Below are 6,000 nucleotides of genomic sequence, written 5' to 3'. Positions count from 1 at the left end.
CAAAGAAATGAAAGGTAAAGTTGTTAAGATGAGTAAACCTATTTATCTAGCTGTAAATCCAGCTCCTGTGAAAATGGAAACTCCCACCAGCCTCTCAACGACCAAGGTATAAAACTAACATGTAGTTCACTAAATGGAAATGGACAGAGCATAACCAGGGGAACAGTAGGCAGACAGATTCCCAGTCGTTCCCAAATCTACAGGGAAGGGAGCACAAATTCCTGGGAAATTTGCAATAGCCTACACAGAGATGCTCTCCCCCCTAGAAACTTTGAGGAGATGACAAGTTATGGACAGAAATACAGCAACTGTGGGGAGCAGATGACATGTTGAGGAGCTACGGCCTACATGGGAAGACACTTCTTTACACATCCATCCCCAAAACTTTGCTAGGGACGCTGCCTTGCTCTGCCAAACCTCTCCTTCAGGTTGGGGACGTGGTTTTCTCTTCCAGCCTTCACCTCAGCATTCATAGCCACCAGTACAGGGAATAATGCAGCTGCAAAGCTTTTGTTGAGGCTCGTGGGCAGCAAACACCTCCGTCGCTTACCCTCTTTGCCAGCACACACTGAACCTGCAGCTGCTCCAATGATGACCCTCTCTCTTCAAGAGTGGAAAGCTCAGCCCTACAGCATCCTAGTCCTGACAGACCACACAGCTCAGGGCCCACAGCTACCTATGTATTAGCTCTATTAATTTTCACGTGCTCTGTTCTAACCAAACTGGGCTTACAGCGAGAGTTCAACAATACTGTGCTATTTTGGCAGTGCCACAGCTAGGGTATCAGCTGTGCAGAAAAGGATGGGAGACTTCCTTAAAGATAAGGCATATGCACTTTGGCACAATACCTATCTACAAGCATAGCTTTTCTGTGCAAGTGTCAGATTGTTCTGCATTTTAACACTGCAGGCTTTTTGTCCAAGTGGTGGGTTCTTTGGTGTCCAGGCAGCCCATAGGATGTAGAAGATGCCCCATCTTTCTAGCTGTTTGTGCACAGTGGATCAGTGTGCCTGTATCCATGATGTGTATCCATGATGTCCTGTCCAGGACTCCACAGCATGAACTGGGGCTGGGTCAGCTGGAAGCAACCTTAAGCACAAGGACAGAGGAGGTCCCAAATGGCCACACGCCTGCTAGACTTTGAGAGAGATATGAGGGGGGGACATTAACAGAGGACAGTTGTCTGCAGATGTAATTTCTCTGTAGTACAAAGTTAAAAGCTTTTTATTTATGAAACCACAACATAAGTTATGGTTTTTGTAGGCTGGGTCTTTCTTTGGGAAAGCCAAGCAGCATACCTGCCCAATCTGCTTGGAAAGGATCTGAGTGATATTACCTACACTTCTGATGGGGCTTTTGGGGGACAGAACTGACAAAGTGGGACAGTCACAGCCCATTGTGTCTTTTCCCCCCCCCCCCCCAACTCCCATCATCCAAGCACCATCAGCTAGAAAATGCTTCACTTTCCCTTCTACTTATTTGCCTTTTAGCTACTAAAGCTTCCTATTGGCTTCCACCTGATCCTGGTGGGATCTCTCTTCATGGTCCCAAGGACAGGGACCACACTTTATGAACACAACCTCCACGCACACGTAGGCAAGCTTAGACTCCCCTTCTTCAAGGATTTGTGTGGATTCATGGCCCTGACATTCCTTTCCCAAGGAACAGCAAGACGACCCAGAGAAGAGGAAGATCCTTACAATTTACAGCTTCTTCTTCATTCTCCTCTCCCTTCTCTCAGCTAATGAATTGCAATTTCATTAGCTGAGCAAAGTTGCTCCCCATCTCTTCCACATCCAAAAAATCTCAGACTTCTCTTTTCCCTTTCCCAGCAGAACCAGATGGTTTTGGGGGATGGCACACCACACATCTGGTACTTGTCAGGGTTGGACTACACAAAGCTCCCAGGCTCATTGCTTTCCAGGCAGAATTTAATCAAGGTTTAAGGTCTTTGAATGTGGAGCTAGTAACCTGAAAGATAAATGGGTCTTGAGGTAGTGAGTTGCACAAGCAGGCTGCAACAAGATGTATCATTTAGTTGCAAGAAGGTTTTACTTCATTGCTACCTTTGCCAGGGCCTGGTAATAATTTGGAAAAGCACACTCATCTAGAGCCAGCCAATGCAATTACAAATACAGGAAAAGACTGATTGTTTTTCCATGCATGAAACATTAAGAAAATTAAGGCATTTCCCTCCAGTCCAAGTATTGACTGTAATTATAGATAGCAGGCAGCCTTAGCTGTTATAAAATATTGAAGTGCTTTTATATTGCTATGGGTATAGTTTACTATTTAGGGCCAGGAGAAAGGTTGCCATTTAATGAAGTGCAGTTTCACAGAACAATGGAAAGGAGGGCCATTACTACATAATACCGCTGCCCTTTCCATTATTAGCATGAAAGCACTTGCCAGATGAATAGAAACAGGTTTAAGCTCACTCTATTATTTCAGTAATGTTAATTTGCCCCGAGCTGCTCACCCTCCAGGTAACCTCTGCTTGGAATAAAGATTCCTATCTGACAGGACTGTATTTAGCACATTTTAGTTGCTTAGAGTTTCAAGTTGCTCTCCTAGCATGGCCAGGGCAGTCACGGGTCAGGGAAAGCAGGTCCTCCTGTAAGTGTTTCCTCAGAGTCAGGCTTTGTCCTTCAGCTGCTGGCATCAGGCAGTACCCAAGAACTCTGCCACTGTCCAAAACCACTCTGCCTACTCTTAGTTTTGCAGGTGAAAGTCAGCCTTGGAGAGGTCTGTGACCCTGGACAAGTTAGGTGGACTGGAAACAGGTGTCCAGAGGCACCTGAGGAGAGACTCGACTCAGAAAGTGTTCTGTGTTCCAGATTTCCCAGCTGTGAAACAGCATCTCTTTACCTCATACTTCAGAATGAGGAGGCACAGTGAATAGGATGCTGCTCTGAGGCAAATAATGATAGTCCTGCCATACAGCATAGGCAGGGATTACTAATATTAGGAGCAGGTGAAGTTGCCCAGAAGTCTTGTAAAATTCTCCTGCATGCTACAACAGCAGGACATGGTAATGACAAAGGAACTGCTGGGCTAAGCAGTTTAAAACAATATTTGTTTGTGTGTGTAACAAAAAGAAGCAGAAACAAACCAAAGAAAGAAACAAGCAAATAAAGAAACCAAGCTCCACTGAAATTCAATGACTCAAACTCAAAAGCTACCAGCAAACTCTGCTTCACTTCTAAAAGGTGCCAAACACTGCAGGTAGAGCAAACCTTTCGGCCCTACTCCAAAAAGGCTCAGAATGTGCAGCACTTTTCCAAGCCTACATTTTTGAGCAGGAGTTCCTTCAAAAACACCAGCTGGCAGCTTTCCTTCCTCGTTCAGAGTCAGCAGCAAAATCTGATAGTTGGGCATCTCCTCTGCCCCAGGGAGTGATGGGGCAAGTGTGTGGTACTCGAGACCTACTTGGTGGAAAGATAAAAATAGGTCAGTAGTAGACAAGGAGTAGTTAGTAGTAGATTAACTATGATAGTCCCTAGGTTGCCGCACCTACCACGTAAAGAAATGGGGTGGCTTCCTGTCCCAGATGTGTGGGCATAGGGCCAAAGAGAGCAGGAACCCTAAAAGAGAGCAGAAACCCTACACTCAAGGAGACTAAGCCAACTAGTTTGCAGGTAAGCATCCAATTTGTTTATTCAGATTCAACTGTTTCACTACATTGTGCTCCCCTGAATTGGCTAAACATTTTTGTTGTTGTTGTTGGTTTTTTTTTGCTTCCTTAGTTCACAAGACTTTAAATTTAAAATGAAAGAACAAGTTAAGATTCCTCAGGAGCAATACCTTCTGTCATATTTCAGTATGACTTTGGTTCCTATCTGTTATAGTAATTTAAAAACGTCAACCTCTGGAGTTCAGCAGTTTCAAGGGCTATCAGAGAACATAGCCTAGGCTAAGGTAAATATGAATGCAAGTTGTCCCAAGCCTTGAAGGCACAAACTTAAATACTAGGTTAAGACACCTTAGCTGACAATTAGATTAGCTCGAGGAGACAAGATCTGGCTACATTTATGATTTTTGCTCTACTACAATAAGTACAGAGTCACATGCAAAAAGCAGAAGGCACCATTAATATCCTTTGATTAGCAGGATTAAAGTACCATCCTGACAGCCCAGGGGATTGTTAGCTCTTCTGTACTCAGCCTCCTGCAGCAGGTAAAACAGACAGCCAAAACAAAGTAAAATTAATCTCATTTCCATGTATGCTTAAAGTGCAGCATACACATATCCCATGGGATATTCAGGGCACTATTTTCCACTGCTTCAACATTTCCACTTACCCTATTCACACAACAGTTACCTTAATGGGTAACAGCTTTCAGTTTTCAAAATCTCAGTATCAGGACAGTCCAGCCCAACAGCTGTCCTAACCCAAGCATTGTCTTCTTGCAGACACCCTAATTATTCAGTCACTACACATCTCAACACAAGCAATTAACACATCAAGGCTTTACTGCCATGCTATTCAATTAGCAAAACATAAAGACCGCCTTGGTGTCAAAAGAAAATCACTGCCACTTCGCTTTCTGCAAAGCTAATTACAAATAAATAAATAAAGCCACAGGTGGGCACAGCATTCAGGAGTCCAGTTTATTTCTGCTGCTTGAAGGGCCCAATGATTTTTATCAGATAAAACAACCCTGAGTTTGGGATGGTTTGTATCCCAGTTGATTTAACATGGTAAAATCAGATAAGCTAGCCCTCTATTGGAAAAGTCACTAAAACCAAATCTCTGTAAAACTCAAAAACTCTTAAATACAGAGTAATATTTTCAGAAATTCCAAGTTTTAGGGAGTGGGAGTTACAGACAATCACCTTAAGAGCTGCACAGGGAACTGTCCCAGTAAGAAAGTCACTGAGGAATATAAGGCTTGGCTGAGAAGTACCAGGTGATCTAAGTGCCTCGTGAACTATTTTATGCCCCATCCCTGTGCCTTTTTCACAAGGGTTTTGGAAGATACCTTCCTCTTTTCTACATGTTATGAAGTTGTTAACTTCCAGTCTAAAGAGCCTAAGGACTTTTTTTTTTTTTTTTGCTGCACTCTTCTTGTAGTGCTCTGATGACCTCCTGCATCAGCACTTTTGCACCAATTTCTTTCTGGTGCCTTGAGCACCCAGAAGAACAAACCAAGCTGACTTACAAGTACTTTGGCCCAAAAAGAGAGAAAGTTATTTCTTGAAGATTATCTTTCTAGAAGGAAAGCAGTTGCCAGAGCAACTGGGTTTGCCACAGAAAGCGTTAACTTGTGGAGCAATCGTCTCTCCTGTAAAGAAGCAGATCTTTTGTAGTTGTCAAGAAAAAGAAAACAAAATGCTCTGAAATATCAAAATCATTAATAAAATAATTTCCACACTCCATTAGGGATGTAGCCATGGTAAATAATGAGTTTATTTTGTTTTCTCCTACTGGCAAATTGCCTTTTAAATTTTAATCACTTCTCTAGAGCAACTGCCAGAGTTCTTCTCTTTCTATAATGCATTTATATACTGTATATTAATTTCATTGCCAGTTTTGATACAAACAAAATGGCATTACATTAAAAATATAAATAAAGCACAGTGGTGTGCTTGCTGGAATACAAGACACAGCAGTGATTTCATTAGTACATCAAAGGAGCTCTCAGTGTTCTCCGTCCTAGCAAGCATTTCTCCTGAGAAACCAAGGCAGGTTCAGTCATAGCTGAGCACAAGGAAAAAGTTTCTGTGCTGGACTTCAAATACTCAGCGAAACATTAAACAGAATTTTCTACTCTGGAAGGGTCTCACACTGTGTTTTGGGGAAGAAAAGACACACTGATATGTAGGAACACTGAAAACCTGCATGAAAGATTACATTTATCCCTCTGCTCCATAACAAATGTTCTCCTGAATGATTCGGTTGTCCTGGTAAAGCACATCACAAAAGCCTGACTTGACACTTTTCTGGGTAGCTTGCCTGGTAAATTCAGCAGGGGACATGCTGTCAGGGTGGCCAGGTAG

The sequence above is a fragment of the Aythya ferina genome (assembly GCF_964211825.1).
Source record: "Aythya ferina genome assembly, chromosome: 3".
In the NCBI taxonomy this organism is placed as follows: Eukaryota; Metazoa; Chordata; class Aves; order Anseriformes; family Anatidae; genus Aythya; species Aythya ferina.
The sequence above is the reverse complement of the archived record's forward strand: the minus strand, read 5'-3'. Positions refer to the sequence as shown.